The 16,346-nt window shown below is 46.0% G+C and overlaps 1 long non-coding RNA gene across 1 annotated transcript in view; it reads left to right on the forward strand.

The window, feature by feature from the left end:
* Window positions 1-8,407, forward strand: part of LOC111095431 — a 28,594-nt gene extending 20,187 nt beyond the window's left edge. The window contains exon 3 of the long non-coding RNA XR_005357751.1: window positions 6,995-8,407. This is a non-coding gene — a long non-coding RNA (uncharacterized LOC111095431). The remainder of the gene's footprint in view (window positions 1-6,994) is intronic.
* Window positions 8,408-16,346: the final 7,939 nt, after the last annotated feature.

A 16,346-nucleotide genomic window follows, 5' to 3' on the forward strand; every position in this document is an offset into this window, starting at 1 on the left:
ATCAAGTAATGTGAAAAAAGTCTGGATTTCAGCAGTGAGAGATATGGTTTAAATCCAGGCTCTGTTGTCTTCTTTTGTCACAAATTTTTCTCACCCATAAAAATGGGAATAAGAGTGACTAATTCACAGGTTATTGAACAGATTAGATGAGTTATTTACGAATATATTCCATTTCTTTTACTTACTCCTTAGCAGTAAGGTTCATTTTTGATTCACGTGGCTCAAGTACTTATTAAATAGTTACCAAATGAATGGATTAATACTACACAGTTTGCCAAACAACCTGGTGCTGATGTCAGCATTTTATTCACCAGTTAAAAAAGTCAAACCCATTTTATCTTGTTCACTTAAACATTACTTGAGGATATGCAGTCACTACTTTGATATTTTTATTTCTATCTAATTTAATGGCTTGATTTAATGTCACATAGCTGCTAAGATAGGTGATGCAATCAGGCCTTTTAGAGCCACCATAGCCTCCATCTGTTGTTGCCTTCACAAGGGAAGTTTGGATTATTGTCTAGTGGGTTGAATGGTATAGATAACTGGCGTTGGCTGGAAAGGTTCGCAAATCCCATCACCTCTTTTTATTCTTGTTTAATTTATCCAGATAATTGCTTCAACTCTTCACTTGTCCTGATCTTTGTCAAATAGCCTATTGGGTCCAGGCAGCCATCTGTTCATATTCCCCTAGTCTCGTGTCTCTTTTGACCTTCTTTCCTCCTCCTTAAAGGTGGGTGAAGCTGGCTTTGGAAAACCATCCCTCAGCTGGGAAGTGGCCCTTTTCCAAGAGTTCATCAGGCGCAATACACCTGTCTGCCGGGGTGGACATGCCAAGCACTCATCTCCCTCCTGGCCTATCATATACAGCTGAATACGTTTGGCTGAAGCCCTAGCAATTTGGTTATTCATTTTCTGCTCTCAGCTGAGTGCAGACCACCTGGTCAGAGCTTGGCTCACCCACCTCTTAGTTCCCTTGGCTGATAGTGTCTGGCAGCCGCAGTATCTTAGCTCCTTTCTGCCTTCCCCACTCTTCATCATTAGGCAAGTCCTTTAAGGAAAGGATAAATGAAGGTGAGGTGAGGTATGAGCACACATGGTGGAATTGCCATAGAATAACTGGGAAGTTCCTTAGAACAAAGTTTTCTGGTCATGGGCAGTCTAACAGGCTGAATAATGGCCCTAAAGATATCAAGATATCAGGCCCTAATCCTGTAACCTGTAAATGTTACCTTATCTTGAAAAAAGTACTTTGCAGATATGATTAGGTTAAGGATCTTTCAGATGGAGAGAGTCTGGATTATCAAGGTGATCCCTAAATGCCATTGCTGGTGTTCTTATAAAAGAAACACAGAGGGACCTTTCACACACACACACACACACACACACACACACACACGAAGGCAATGTAAAATTGGAGGCAAAAGTTGGAGCGTTGTAGCTATAAACCAATGCCAACAGCCAACAGAAACTGGAAGAGAGGAGGAACAAATATTCCCCTAGAGCCTCCCCAGGAGGCAGGATCCTGTTTACACCTTGACTTTGGCCCAGCATTACTGATTTTGGACTTTTGGACTCCAGAACAGTGAGAGAGTAACTTTAATGGTTTTATGCTAACAAGTGTGTGGTGATTTGTTACAGTTGCCCCAGGAACCCAGAGCAGCCAGTGATGACGAGGCAGAGGCAATCACTGCAATATCCTTTCTAGGCTAGAAGCCCCCATCCAGCAAACCCATGCCTGGGGTGCTCCAAATGCCATGTCATAGTAAGTCTGCAAATAATTACCAAACAACACTTTGATCAGTGTTCAGCTGCAGTGCATAGGAGCCACCCTAGTTAGCATAAGCAGAAAGAAATTCTTTGTAAGGCATTCAAAGGCTAGCAGAAGGGCTGAGGAGACTCTAGGCCGAGCTTTCAGGGTTGAGTCCATTAGGAGATGCTATTCTTGCCATCACCAGGTAGCTGGCTGCTCAGCTGCTCAGTGGCTGCCCTATAGCCACTATAATCTGTGCCTCCAAAGTGGATGCCTTATGCCACACTTCTCTCCCCACTGAACCCAGTTTCAAATTCAAGTCTTGTATGGCTTCCTGTTACTTGAGGAATTTAAATTACAATTGGGACTTTAGCTCCAGGGGAGTCTGAGGAATGTGATTTTTAGCTTTATAGTTTCTGTATTATAGGCAGGCAACTTCCCGTGGTGATGGATTTTGCAATCCCGATGCCATGGGCACTGAGTAAGCCAATCTGCAGTTTCTAACACAAGCACTTACTATGTGCTGAACACTGCTCTAAGCCAACATGACAGTCTCTGTGCTTAAGGAGCTTATTTTCTCATGGGTGTAGTATTTTCTCATGGGGGTGATGATAAGTTCATCAACAGACACAATGATGTCACAGACAGGCAAACCTTTGAGTCCAGATCTCTGCAATAAAGTGAATATCATAATCAAGACAATCAAATGAAGTTTTTGGTTTCCCAGTACATACAAAAGTTATGTTTACATTACACTGTAGTCTATTAAGAGTGCAATAGCATTAGTTCTAAAAATATATATACCTTTATTAAAAAATACTTTATTGCTAAAAATGCTAACCATCACCTGAGTTTTCAGTGAGTTGTAATTACTGATCACTATAACAAACATAGCAATAAAGAAAAAATTTGAAATGTTTCTAGAATTGCCAAAATATGATGCAGAAACACAAAGTGGGAAAGTACTGCTGGAAAAAATGGTGCCAAAAGACTTGCTTGATGCAGAGTGGCCACAGACCTTCAGTTAGTAATAAAAAAGCAGTATCTGCAAAGCACAATAAAGCAAAGTGCAATAAAACAAGTTATGTCTGTGCTGGTAAGTGCTATAAAGAAGATAAAGCAGAGTAATGATCTAATGGCCAGGTGGGGAGTATTGGTTGCTTTAGTTAGAATGATCAGAAAGGATCTCTCTCTCTCTCTCTCTCTCTCTCTTTTTAAAGAATTATTTATTTACTAGAGAGAGAGAGAGAGAGAAAGAGAGAGAGATAGAGAGAACATGTGGGGAGAGGGGCAAAGGGAGAGGGAGAGAGAGAGAATAGCCAACAGACTTCTTGCTGACTGTGGAGCCTGATGTGAGGCTCCATCCCAGGACCCTGAGATCATGACCTGAGCCAAAACCAAGAGTCAGATGCTTAACTGACTGGGCCATCTGGTACCCCAGAAAGGGTCTCTTGATATGACATTTTTGTTAAGTTCTAAACAATGAAGAGGCAACTGTGCAGAAGTCTGGGAGAAGTGGTGTTTCAAGAGGAAGGGCAGCAAGAGCAAAGACCTGGAGGGAGGAATAACTTGGTATGTTTAATGGAAGGAGAGAAGGAATGTGGTAGATGGATGGACAGAGGAGGGACATAAGGTCAAGGGGCTATACAGGTACTAGATCCTGGCTTATGGGTGTTTGGATTTTATTCTGGTTAGAACAGGCAGTCCCCAAGGTGTTAAGCAGAGAAATTGTCTTACACTGAGTGATGCTCTCCAAAATTCATGTTCACTACGAACCTCAGAATGTGACCTTATTTGAAAATAGGGTCTTGGAATATGTAGTTAAGGTAAGGATGAAGATGAGATCATCTTGGATTAAGGTGGGCCCTAAGTCCCATGAAGAGTGTCCTTGTGAGGGCACACAGGGGGATGCTCAGAAAAGGCGATGTGGAGATGAATGCAGAAATTGGAATAATGTGTCTATAAGCCAAAAATTTGGGGGATTGCTAGAGAGCTAGGAGAGAGGCATGGGTTGGTTTCTCCTTCAGCGCTTCTAGATGAACCAACTCAGTTGACATCTTGGTTTTGGACTTCTGGCCTCCTAAACTATGGGAGAATAAATTTCTATTGTTTTAAGCCCTCCAGTTAATTTTTTTTTTCAGCCACAAGAAAGTAATACAAGAGTGATGTGATCTAATTAGTGCTGTAGAAGATCATCAGTCTGACAGCTGTCTAGAGATGAGTTCTAGGAGTCTGAGGTCAATGGCAACAGTGAGGCCCATTTGGACTGGCTGTTGTTTCCATCCAGGTGAGAGATGATGGAGTTTGGACAAGGGTAGTGTCAGGGTAAAAGATGAGGAGATTTCAGGTTCAGGATATACTAGGAAGGCCCTATGGGCTTCTTGGGTTGCATGTAGGGGAGGGCTGGACAATGAGAAAGAAGAGTTAATGGGTACTCTTAGGTGTGTGGCCTGCATAACTGGTATGATTTATTGAGGTGGGGAGGCTTGGGGAACTGAGTGGGGATTGAGACTTATGCTTTGGTCATGCAAAGTTTGAGATGTCTAAGTACAGATGCTGAACTAGCCAACTGGACTTTATCAGTCTAGGGATTTAGGGAGAAATTGGTACAGGGATAGAATCTGACAGTCATCAGCATATAGGTGATGTTCAAAGTCTTGGGACTAGATGAGGTGGTACATATGGAAGAGAGAAGAGCTGATGTTCAAACTTTGGAGCATTCAAATACTATTTAGAGTTCTGGGAGAGACAGAGGGTTCTGGAAAAGCACAGGGAATGGGGTAGGGAAAATACCAGACATAGGTGAGATTGTAGAAGTCATCTAAGAAAGGATTTCTAGAGGGGAGAGAGCATTACTATGGGCTTCACATAGGTCTTTGGGGGCCTATTTCAGGAAAGAGGTGGAGCAAGGGCTTGGTTGGAAGAGAGGATGGGAGTGTGAGGAGGTAGCGGTGGCAAGTTTGTACGACTCTTTGGAGAAGTTCCTCTCTGAAAGGAAGTGTAGGAATGGGTCAGTTGCTGGAGGGGATGTGGGATCAAGGAGAAAAAGTGTAATGGCAGAAGTGTCCTTGAGGAGATAGGGGTAAGATTCAGAGGATGAGTGGTGGTATTGGCGTTGGTCAGCTCAGGGGAACTGTTCTGTTTCTTAAGGTAGGGCAGAGTGTGTGCATGGGCTGCTGCTGGCTGATGGAAGGAGCTCATGGCTGGTCTGGGTCGGGGGTAGGAGAACTTGAGTTCAAACCCAATGGTGAGGGCTGCAGCTCCTGCTCCAGGACTCTTGCCAGGAGGCATCCCAATCTCAGAGGGGGTTTGTTCAACTCACATCAGCAACATCCAGGTGGTAGAAGCCCTGGATTCTGTGTCAAAAAATATTTTAAAAAAGATACACCCTCCTCCTTGAAGATCTGGAAGCACTGCTTTCCTTTCTTCTGTACCCCCAGTCCCCTTCCCGGACCCTTTCAGGAATTCTATAGGGGTCAGAGGGCTTTTTTGTTAAACCCTTTAAGTACCAAGGGTCTGATTATATTCCCTGTATCTAGAATAATCTTGCTTCTCCTTTAAAAAATAAAGCTAATAAAGTAATTCCTCTTTGGCTCTCTTTGAAAGTATGGAAAGCTCTGTTCACATGTCCCCTTTTTGATAGGGCTGTCTCAAACATCCTTAGGGCTCCTAGCTCATTCCCTTTTGTCTTGCCACAGCCCTCTTATAGGGCTTCTCTCATGGAGCTAGGCTCCTGACACTTTAATTTTTCCCTAAGAAAGAAGGAAAGCCTCCATAAATTTAACTTTAGCTAACTAATAATATGGTTTGGTTTACTGTTCTTTCATCTTCTAGGGCAGTTTTTCTTTTTTTTTTTTTTAATTTAGTTTAAATTCAATTTAGGTAACCTATAGTGTATTATTGGTTTCAGGGGTAGAATTTAGTGATTCATCAGTTGCATATAACACCCAGTGCTCATTACATCAAGTGCCCTCCTTAATGCCCATCACCCAATTACCCCATCCCCTTCTTCCTCCCCCTTCAGCAAACCTCAGTTTGTTTCCTAGAGTTAAGAGTCTCTTATGGTTTGCTTCCTTCTCTGTTTTTATCTTATTTTATTTTTCCTTCCCTTCCCCTATGTTCTTTCCCCTGTTTTGTTTCTGAAATTCCACACATGAGTGAAATCATATGATAATTGTTTTTCTCTAACTGACTTGTTTTGCTTAGTTCCATCTATGTCATTGCAAATGGCAAGACTTCATTCTTTCTGATGGCTGAGTAATATTCCATTGTGTATATACACCACAGCTTCTTTATCCATTCTTCTGTTGATGAACATCTGGGCTCTTTCCATAGTTTGGCTATTGAGGACATTGCTGCTATAAACGTTGGGGTGCATGTGCCCCTTCAAATTGCTATGTTTGTATCCTTTGGATAAATACCTAGTAGTGCAATTGCTGGGTTGTAGGGAGTTCTATTTTTAGCTTTTTGAAGAACCTCCATACTGTTTTTCAGAGTGGCTTCACCAGTTTAGGGAAGATTTTTTTTTTAATTCTCTTCTATAGACTACTAGTCCCATGGAAATATTCTGGCCCCTCCCCCAAGGAATTTTGTGGTCAGACCAATTTTGGATCTTACATGTTAAAGGTCCAGAGAAGTCCTGCAGTTAAAAACTCACTTGACTCTGTTTCATCTGTCATTTCTCCAGTACATCAGACCATGAGATGCATGGTCTGCACAGCCCTCAGCATACTGGGAAAAATATCCTGCTTACCATCTGTATCCAACAAAATCTTTAAAAATTATTCTTTTTCTAGTCATTGTACAAATAATTTGTAAAAGAGTGAAAGGAGAGTGAAAAATGACCCTGCTAAAAATTTAGAAATGAGAATTGAACATAAAATGTCCAATTTTTGCTCCATATTTTCCTGATTTTGAATATGTAAACACTGGAAGGGAGGAACACCTTTGAATGGAACCAACTGCCCATAGGCTATCATGCATGACGCTCTCTGGACCATCTGTCTTGTAAGTTTTGACTCAGGCTTCATACATAATCTCTAACAGGTTCTAGCTTATCATTGCTTCTGCTTCTCCTTCTTGCATTTTCACTGTCAAAATAGGAGAAAAAAATTTGAAGCCTTTGACAGCATGTAATTATGATAAAGAGATGGCCATCTTCTTCACTTCAGAATTGCGAGGAATTTTTTTTTTTTCGGTTTAAGATGATCAATCTTAACAAGTTTCTCTTTTTCCTTTTAGTCACCTCTGTTTGTACAACCTGCCTTCAACATTTATCCCCTCAAGTGTATTCCCAGGTCACAGATGTCATAGAAGATGAAAGCACACTGCCAATACCCTGTGAGCAAACAAAATGGTCCAAGATCTTGGGATAAAATATTGCAAGATGAAGTCTTCCTGGGGAGATGACTGGCTGAACAAGAACACTACACATTCTTTTGGTCCATGGCAATATATTATTTACCCATCAGCTTTTGAGTTTGAGAACATTTTGTTGAACATCTTGTTCTCTGAAGACTTACGGCCTGAGATGTCGCGTTTATGATCAATGTCATCATTGTCATTAGAGTCTAGAGCCTACTGTCTTTGCTTTCATCTTCTGATTCATCTAAGAATTGCGAACAGCTTTCCTTTTTTTTTTTCCTCTTTGCCATTATCGACAGAAAGCAAAAAATCCTGAATTTTCAACAGTGTTCAATGCAAGCTACAAAGATGATATCTCTGGTGTTCTTTTATACGCTCTTGAAGATGATGCTGTACATTTGCCAATTGGTCAGGACAGTTAAGAAGGATGCAGTTGTGGTGATTTATCTCACTGTTGCATCATCCTGCTAATCCAGGTCACTGTATTCTTGTTGTTCAGAAGAATATTGATGAAATAGCAAACATGTTTCAAAATATAGGAAAATTAAGAACCCAAAGGTCACAAAATGTAACTTAGATGTATAAAATGGTCCAATGGATGCATAGGGAGTAATTGGGAGATAGAATGAATCGTATTCTTTTAAGAAAAAAATTACTTTTTTTTTTCTTTGGAAGACCTCTAATAAAGAAAAAAAGTCAAGCAATATCAATCCTTACAAATAGATGCAACAGCTCAAAAAATAAACTTAAAAATTAAAATTGGATCTAAGAGATCCTGATGAGAGTTTTCGCCCATATTCTGACTCATAGACAATCTCTTAAAACTTTCTGTGAGTGGAAACATGTTTTTTTCCTTTTGAGTAGTATTTGATAAGGAAGTGATTTGGAATAAAATATCTTTTATAGGTTAGTGTATTCATAGTTTTTGCATTGAAAGTTTATTTTTATGTAATCTTTAAAATGATACTCATGATATGTGTCCTTTTTTCACTTTGTGGCATATACCAGTTGTTTATGTGAGAAAAAATGTGAATTACAGTGAATAGGAAAAGGTATGTTATGATTTGATTTTAGTTCCTCTCTCTATATATATGATATATGATATATTTTACAACATTATAACAGGAAATAGGCAATGCTTAATTTTGCACTTAAATTGGTATATAAGGACCCCTGGGTGGCTCAGTGGTTGAGCATCTGCCTTCGGCTCAGGGCGTGATCCTGGAGTCCTGGGATCGAGTCCCACGTCGGGCTCCCTGCATGGAGCCTGCTTCTCCCTCTGCCTGTGTCTCTGCCTCTGCCTCTCTCTCTCTCTGTCTCTCATGAATAAATAAATAAAATCATAAAAAAAATAAACTGGTATATATTTCTAATTTTTGAAATTTTATTTCTAACTGACAAGATAAGACACAAGACTTAAGCTGTTCTGAAATATTATTTTTTCCCCCTCACCAATAAATAAAAAGCCAGGGGCACCTGGGTGGCTCAGTTGGTTGGGCATCTGACTCTTGGTTTTGGCTCAGGTCATGGTCTTGAGATTGTGGAGTCAAGTTCCACATTGGGTTCCCTGCTGGGTGTGAGGCTGCTTGGGATTCTCTCTCTCTGGCCCTCCCCCTCCCTCTCTAAAAACAAAACCCACCAAATTGGGTATAATTATATATGTGTGTGTATATAATTTTTTCTAATTATATATATATAATTTTTTCTTTAAAATTTTATTTATTTATTTGAGAGAGAGAGAGAACACAGAGAGAGAGGGAGAAGCAGGCTCGTTGTTAAGCAGAGAGCCCGACATGGGGCTTGGATCCAAGCTGAAGGCAGTCGCTTAACTGACTAAGCCACCCAGGTACACTTTCTTTTCAACTTTTATTTTTGAAGTACTAGAAATCTGGATTTGGTGAAAATAATCAGGAGATAAATTTGCAAAATTATTACCATTTTGTGCTGTTTGCTAATACGCTCCTTGTAATTCATCATCAGTGTTTGTCATGCTTCTTGTCTACTGGTAGTGCTCCACTGTGGGTAGAAAATAAACAATATATGACAAGGAACAAAAGCAATTAGAGATGGCACATGGTTAAATCAGCTGAGGGCCAGTGGGAGTGAAGGGTTGAGGCAAAAGCAGATTCATCTGTCGCTTAATAGATTTGTCTCAAAGAGGGAAGTATAAAATAATGAATTTGTTGACTTGAAAAACTAAAAAATGGACACAAATGCTGTTGGCTTTTAAAAATGATTCAACCCCCTGGGTCACTTTTGAGAGACCTTTGCAAATCTGCAGGTGGGCTGTGTGGGCCTCGCTCAGCCTGGCCTGTGAGTGCTGGTCTGCACTCACTGGGTGTGTGGGAGATGCCCTGGCTCATTCTTCCCTCTATGGTTACTTTGCTCCTTGCAAACCATGCACTTTTCATTCGCCATTGTCCAAAACAGATTTCTTTTTCTAAGATTGTAACTCAGCTTACACAAACATATACTTAGTGTGGGATAGTCTCAAGTGGTCAGCAGCATACTTTGGGGAAATTGCTTAGAATGTCTGCCCTGAGAGGCTAATGTTCTGACACTACTGTTAATTCTTATTGGCTTTGAATCCAGGGGTGAACATCTTCATTCTTCATCAATGGGATCCAGAAGGCGTGTCCTCTAGGGGCACTGTATCCTCCTGGGTCCTGAGTTCCTGACAGTGGGGTGAGAGTTGGAGTGCTCCTAGGGGACGGCCATTGATTGTCACAGCCTCTGGGCTGCTTTGGAGAAAGCATGGTGGAAGGTGCTGATGCACAATGGGCATCCTTTCTCATTAGGGTTTGCTCTTCGGGTGGGTCAGCCAGGTCTGGGGGGCCATGTCCCAGCTCTTTTTCTTTGGAGCTGTGGGATACGCCCATGGATGGTGCCAACGGGGCCTTCTGCTGGGCACCTGGCTGCAGCGAGAGGGCATCTCCCAAACTCCCTTGCCCTTGGAAACTGTCTCAGACATGGACATGCTTTGCCAGGGTCAGGAGCTTCTTTCCCATGCTTTCTGGAGCCTTAAGAGTATGCAGGGGATTCCAGAGGATGGGAGAAAGAAAATGAGGAAACAGAACAGGGGAATAAAAAAGAGAAAATCAAGATGACTGAGTTGTGGAGGAAGCTAAGAGAAGAAAAACCACATCTGGAGGGGTTAGTGCTGTGCGGTGGGAGTGGCTTCTCATTGGGGGTCATCATCTCCCAGGCTGGACTCCACCTCTGTGTATCCCGAATAATAAATGTCAGGCAGAATGTGAACTGGAGAATCAGGAGAGAGCATGCTGGTCTGGCACGCTCTGGGCACCCATGGCCAGACAGAGCAAGGCGACTGGGAGTGCAAGCTCTGAAAAGGCGGATATTGGGAGCTGGTGTTTCATTCCTGGATCCCGAATGCACAGGAATAGTGCCCCGCATGTCACAGGCATGTTCTCTTCTGCGCAGAGCTAGGGCAGTGCTGAAGGAATGCAGTTGGGTGTACAGTGGCCCCTGCCTTCTGGTGGCTCCGGAGGAGAGGAGTCCCTTCTTCCTCGGGGCTGCATGGTTAGGGGTTACCTGTAGCTGCGGGACAGTCCTCCCCAGTGAGAGTACCCCCCCTGGGGCTGCCGGGAGGAGCAGCCTCACCGGTGGGCTGACCAGTCCTAAGCCTCACCGGTGACAGCCGTCCTGGCCAGCACACCCTCACACACTTCCTGAGCCTTGTGGAGAGGGGTGATGGGCTAACATGCAAAGTGACCTAAGCAAATAGTCACATGACTGAGGCTCTGCGGTAGCTACCTCTGAGCAAGAACGCAGATGGATGGAGAGCTCTGCCCCTGTGCTGGCTGAGGGGGCTCCTTCAGGTGGGAGCCTTAGTGAGGCTGGGGAGGGGGCAGGAGCAGCAAGAGGGCTCCCCCGAGAGCTCCCCTAAGGGAGCACTTCTGCTCTTTCCTGCCCTCAAGTGTGCTGGGGGAGGGCTATTGTTGGAGCTTCTGGCTAAAGCTGGGTGGGCAGGAGTCTCAGGATCTCTAGGAAGCAATGACAGTGGTCCGGCTATTTGGTCTGGGGTTGGGGGTTCCAGAATGCTTGATTCACTCTTTAAAGTCCAGTCAGTGAAAACTCATATTGAAATAGGCTACTTATTTGGCATTTATAAGCCAAATGGTTTGGGAAGCCACAGTATGTCTCTTTACTGCATGGATTCAACTTAATGACCTGTTCTGAACACTCTCGATGTTCAGGGATGCCATGTACACATGTGCAGTTTGTGCATTGAATAAAGGTTCTTGGCTCAGCCAAGGGTGTGAAGTATGGGAGGTGGAATGTGAATGAGCACTGAAATCCTGATTGTGATTTCCTGCTGGATGTGCTAGAGGGCTGCCTCCGCCTGAAAAGAGGGGCACCTTTTTCTTTGCACAAGGGCATTTTTCTGCAGCGCAGTCATATAGGCTAGTAGGCCCTCTAAAGGCTTGGGCTCTTTTCCCCAGGCTGTGCTAAGATGTTGGGGTACAACAGTGAGGAAGATGGAACCCCTTCCCTCCAATTGCATAGAGATTTCTAGAAAGATTGAGGCATATAAACCAGCCATTGCGATCCGACCACTTTTTTTTTTTTTTTCCTTCCTCTCATATTCCTTTCTGGGTTTTTGGAATGGTATCCCACTGTTAGTGATATTGGAAAGGCTAATGTGCCCGTAGGAAGACCCCACAGTCTGTGTGGGGGAACTTGGTCTGACCAACTTTACTGTTGGTAGGAATGGTCCATGCAAGCCCAGCTGGGAGACTGAGTCAGGGTCCTTTCTATAAACCTGTTGGTCCTATGACAGCTGAGGAGCAGAACCCACGTTTCCTAGGATTTGGGGGCCTGACTCCCCAAGGCAGCTGCAGGGGACACTAGAGTTGCTTGGTAGGCCAGACACTGAGGGAAAATTCCCAGCTAAGCTGATGAGCCAGGCTAGACCTCCTCAAGCCAACTCTTCATCCCAGTGATGGCTGGCTTTTGGTATGTTGTATAGACCTTCGTGAGGGAACAAAAATCCAACCAAATCCAACACCCGATGGTTAGGCATCCAGAGAAGCCAAACACAGCATGTGTCATCATCCCGGAAACTTGTCCCCTGATGATGTGAAAGTCACCCCAAATAAGAGCAGGTGAGCTGGGATGCCCGTAGCCCCTGACCTTGCTGTTGTAAACATCTTAACTCTGAGGACAGGTGACACTGGAAGCTCTCAGCCTATGATGGAGCCCTGGCAGTGGAACCTGATTAAACAGAGGCACATTGTGGGGGCATGGGGTAAGCAGGCTGCTGCAGGCCCTGGGTCACTCCTTTGTGGGCCTCCACCCCATGGATGTGGAGGGTGTGAGCTGGGACATCCCTGGGGTTGCACCTGAGCACTGTGTGTTTGCACAGGAGGCTGCAGAGGGGCCAGGGCGGGCCCAGGGGTTGCAGCACCATCCCAAGACCACAGGGCAGAGTGGCTGCATTGAACCATGTGGATGGATGCTCATCGATGGGGGTGGGGTGGGAGCCCAAGACTATGGAGAGGGATCACCTCCTGGGGTCCTGAGGGTCTGTAGGGGCCCCTGCCCCTGCCCCCGAGGAGCAGGGCTGTCAGATTTAGTCCTAGAGGTCTCCTAGGCTTTCATGTTCCCCAGCCCCTCTCAAAGAGAACGAGAAAGGGAGCCAACCCTTCATCTGATCTTCGCGACCATTGCAAGAGGGAGGCAGCATTGTTCTCCTATGTTGTGGGTGAAGAAGCTGGCTGAGAGGTGAAATCACCTTTCATGGGTCAGACAGCCAACCCAGGTAGGCCCCATGCTCCTCCTGGGGAGCACGTGGTGAGCTCAGAGGGCTGGACCAAGTTGTCTTTAACGAGGAGTGAGAGTGAGCTGGGCCCCTGCCTGCTGCGGGTGCTGTAGGCTGGATGCTGGGGAGGAGGCCCTGGCCACTCCTGTTGGGACTCCTCTCTCTCCGTTCCCTTGGGTACGGGAAGGTGGAGGATGATCGAACACCACACTCTCCTCACTCTTCCACAAAGCCATCCCGACCCTCTGGCTCCAAGGAGCTGCTCGCTCCCTGAGCTCCTGTGAATCATGGCAGCCCCTCCTGTTCTGCCTCCCACACCAAAGACTAAGTCAGCGGTCTCCTGAACCCCAAGGCCATGGGACAGCCCCTGGCCCTGTTAGGAGCCCACACGTGTGAGTGTGGAGGTCTCGCACACAGGCTACAGGGCTGTGAGGTCTATGCACACAAGGGCCTCCATCTTGCCCCACAGAGCCGACTTATGAATTAGTCAGGGAGACACAGCCCCATGAGAGAAAACTGCGTAATATGGTGCATGATATTTGGAGATACTAACTCTTCTTGTTCCTTCCAAACTCATCTGAGGTTTTGGACGTTTCCCACTGCTTGGCCCTGTTGGTGTGGCCTGAGTGGAGAGGTCCTGCAGAGGCTTAGCACGTCCAGCTACTTCCCAAGTGTCTAAGCCGTGTTTTTGTGGATGCCTCTCTTTTTGCCTCCTGTTAACCCAGAACTTCCTCTCGGGTAGGTAAAGGGCTGATGGTCTGTCACCACCCTCCACCATCTGTCCCCTCCCCACCTGCATGTTCTCACAGAAGCCCACACCCTGCAGCACTCAGCTCTTGATGTGTGAAGCCATCCTCTGGAATTCTAACAGGCATCTAGTTCCTAAGACAGCCTGGAGTCCGCGAATCAGAAGAGCTTTGGCTTTCAGACTGTTGCTCCAGCTAGAGGTAGACCAAGCCTTCCTGAGAGCCAGAAGAATGAGAACTTGGGTTTGGAATGCCCAGGATGTGGGAAGTTCCCACCACTGGAAGCTGGGGGGTGAGGGAGGGTGGATGAAAACCCCAGTCTTCATCAACGGCTTGTGTCCACCGTGACAATCATCTGAGAGACAGCATTTTGAGGAAAGGGAACTTGTGCTGAATTCTAAAGTGAGCTGGCGGGAGCCTTATGGGACCCGGGAAGTAAAGGAATGGCCGTCTCTTCGTGAGACAGTATGGTCCCACAGGAACAGGGCCAGGTGAGAGATGGTGCAGACAATACACACGAGGGGATTTCAGGAAGAGGGGAGGTCACTCTTCTCCCATCTGGGAGGGTGACAGCAGGGAGTCTGACCTGTAAAGACCTGGGCTTTGAGGAGGGGTGGAGCGGGTAGATGAGGTGCAGAGAAATGTCCGGGTGGGGTTATGATGGGCATGAGGGGATGGTCACAGAGCGTGTGGGGACAGCAACGATGTCTCCTCCGGTGGCAGCAGAGCCTGTGCCAGAGAACACAGAGCAGAGGACTGGCAGGGTGGTCTGGGCGGGTTGGGTATCCTCAAGGCCTGGCTGGAGAGGAAGTCCAGTGGGAGGCTTGCTGGGGAGGAGGACAGCCTGCAGAAGGAGGCCCTTCTGGGATAAGGCCCACGTCGACACTGCGCCTGGCACGGGGCTGGCAGGGAGAGTGACAGGGAGAAAGTCTCGGCTGGGAGCCACCCAGAGGGGAGCCGACAGGCTTTCTGCTGTGGGAGGCAGGGGGCTGGAAGCTGATCAGTCAGCAATGGGAATGGAGAGGCCCGAGGGGAGTCCAGAGGACTTCAGGGTGGTGGTGTCTAGTGGGCAGCCGGTGGCAGGTATCTGGGGGACAGCAGAAAGGTCAGGGCTGTGGGTGCTTACCCAGAGGCCATAAGCACAGAGGCAACCCTGGCCCAGGTGAGCCCTTGAGAGGCAGCCCCTCTGGCCGGGGGAGGCACCTAGCCAGAAAAACAGGAGCAGCTTGCGGAGGCCCATGGTAGGAGGTCACTTCTAAAAAATACTTGATACTTGAAGTGGTCATACGCAGCACTCCAACTTTGTGCAATGGGCTGGTGATTTCTCATTGTTCTGTGACTTTGGTTTTGGTTTTGTAATGAGTGTTCTTGAAGCGCAGCACAATGAAACCCCAAAGCCCTCTTGAAGTAGCAGAATGGAAAATAAGACACTTAAGAGGCAGCTATCTTTACATCTGGAGGGCCCAGTATTTCTCTCAGGGTTGTAGACTGACCTTGACCTTGGGGTGTCTCCCCCACCTGCACCTGGGCCTTCCTGACACCCGGGAGGGAGCCACACCTGGGTGGAGATGTTCCATGAAGATCTGGTAATTTCCATTTCTGTGATCACAGACTTTTTAACAAGCGCTCTGGGGATGGTGATTTTGGGGGTAGCCCCTGGCAACGATTGTGTTTTGGGGCTGGTGATTCAAGATGACTGGACAGGTGAGCAGGACAGGTGGGGGACGATATGATGTCCTTTTGTGTGTGTGTGTGGGGGGGGGGGCTACTTTTAAAAAATGCTGCAGCAGGAGAAATGCAAGCACATGTTTTTGCTCCAAGGACCACAGTTCTTGTGCATCCCCACCACCACTTTTAGACACAGCACAGTCCCCACCCCGCTGTGGTCCCCACTACCAACTCACCCCCTGGCGCTAATTGGGAGAACAATGAGAGGCATTAGCTGAGGACTCAGCACACTTCCTCCCCTGAACACTTCCGACAGCCAGCAGAAATCAATAAATTAGAATAGAGAAAATGACATTTGGCTTTGTCAGGGCTGAGCTGTCAGAGATCTACTGCCGTTTTGGTGTTGAATAGAGATTCTGTTTCCTTCTCTGATTTTAAACTCAAAGGCCGCTTCTGGCTTTCCTGTTGGTACCCACTTTCATCCGGACAATTCTGACACTTTGACTTACTGATGAACATATTTTATTTTTTAAAAAAGATTTATTTATTTATTTGAGAGAGAGTGCAAGCATGAGTGGGGAGAGGCGCTTAGGGGGAGGGAGAAGCAGACTCCCCGCTGAGCAAGGAACTTCATGTAAGGCTCCATCCCAGGAGCCTGAGATTATGACCTGAGCCCTAAGACAGACACTTAACCAACTGAGCCACCCAGGTGCCCTATTTTTTTTTTAAACCACCATTTTTAAAAAGTTAAGTGCATACACACACACACACACACACACACTTATAGGGAAAACTATAAAAATCAGCAAGCCCTGTGTAAGAGCTGACTGAGCTCCGTTTTAGAGAAAAGCCAACCACAGGGTTGCAGGGAAGAGGAGTCAGGTGGCCCAGGCCCTGGCTTGCTGGTGTGGCTTTGGAAAGGCGTGTGTGCATCTCCACTACTGGACTGGTCGGTGGGGCTCTCTTATTCCCAGCCTTTGTCTTTCTGTCCACCTGGATGGTCACCAAGTGCCAGAGCAGAAGAACAGAACCT

Source organism: Canis lupus, chromosome 4 (genome assembly GCF_011100685.1).
Source record: "Canis lupus familiaris isolate Mischka breed German Shepherd chromosome 4, alternate assembly UU_Cfam_GSD_1.0, whole genome shotgun sequence".
Lineage (NCBI taxonomy): Eukaryota > Metazoa > Chordata > Mammalia > Carnivora > Canidae > Canis > Canis lupus.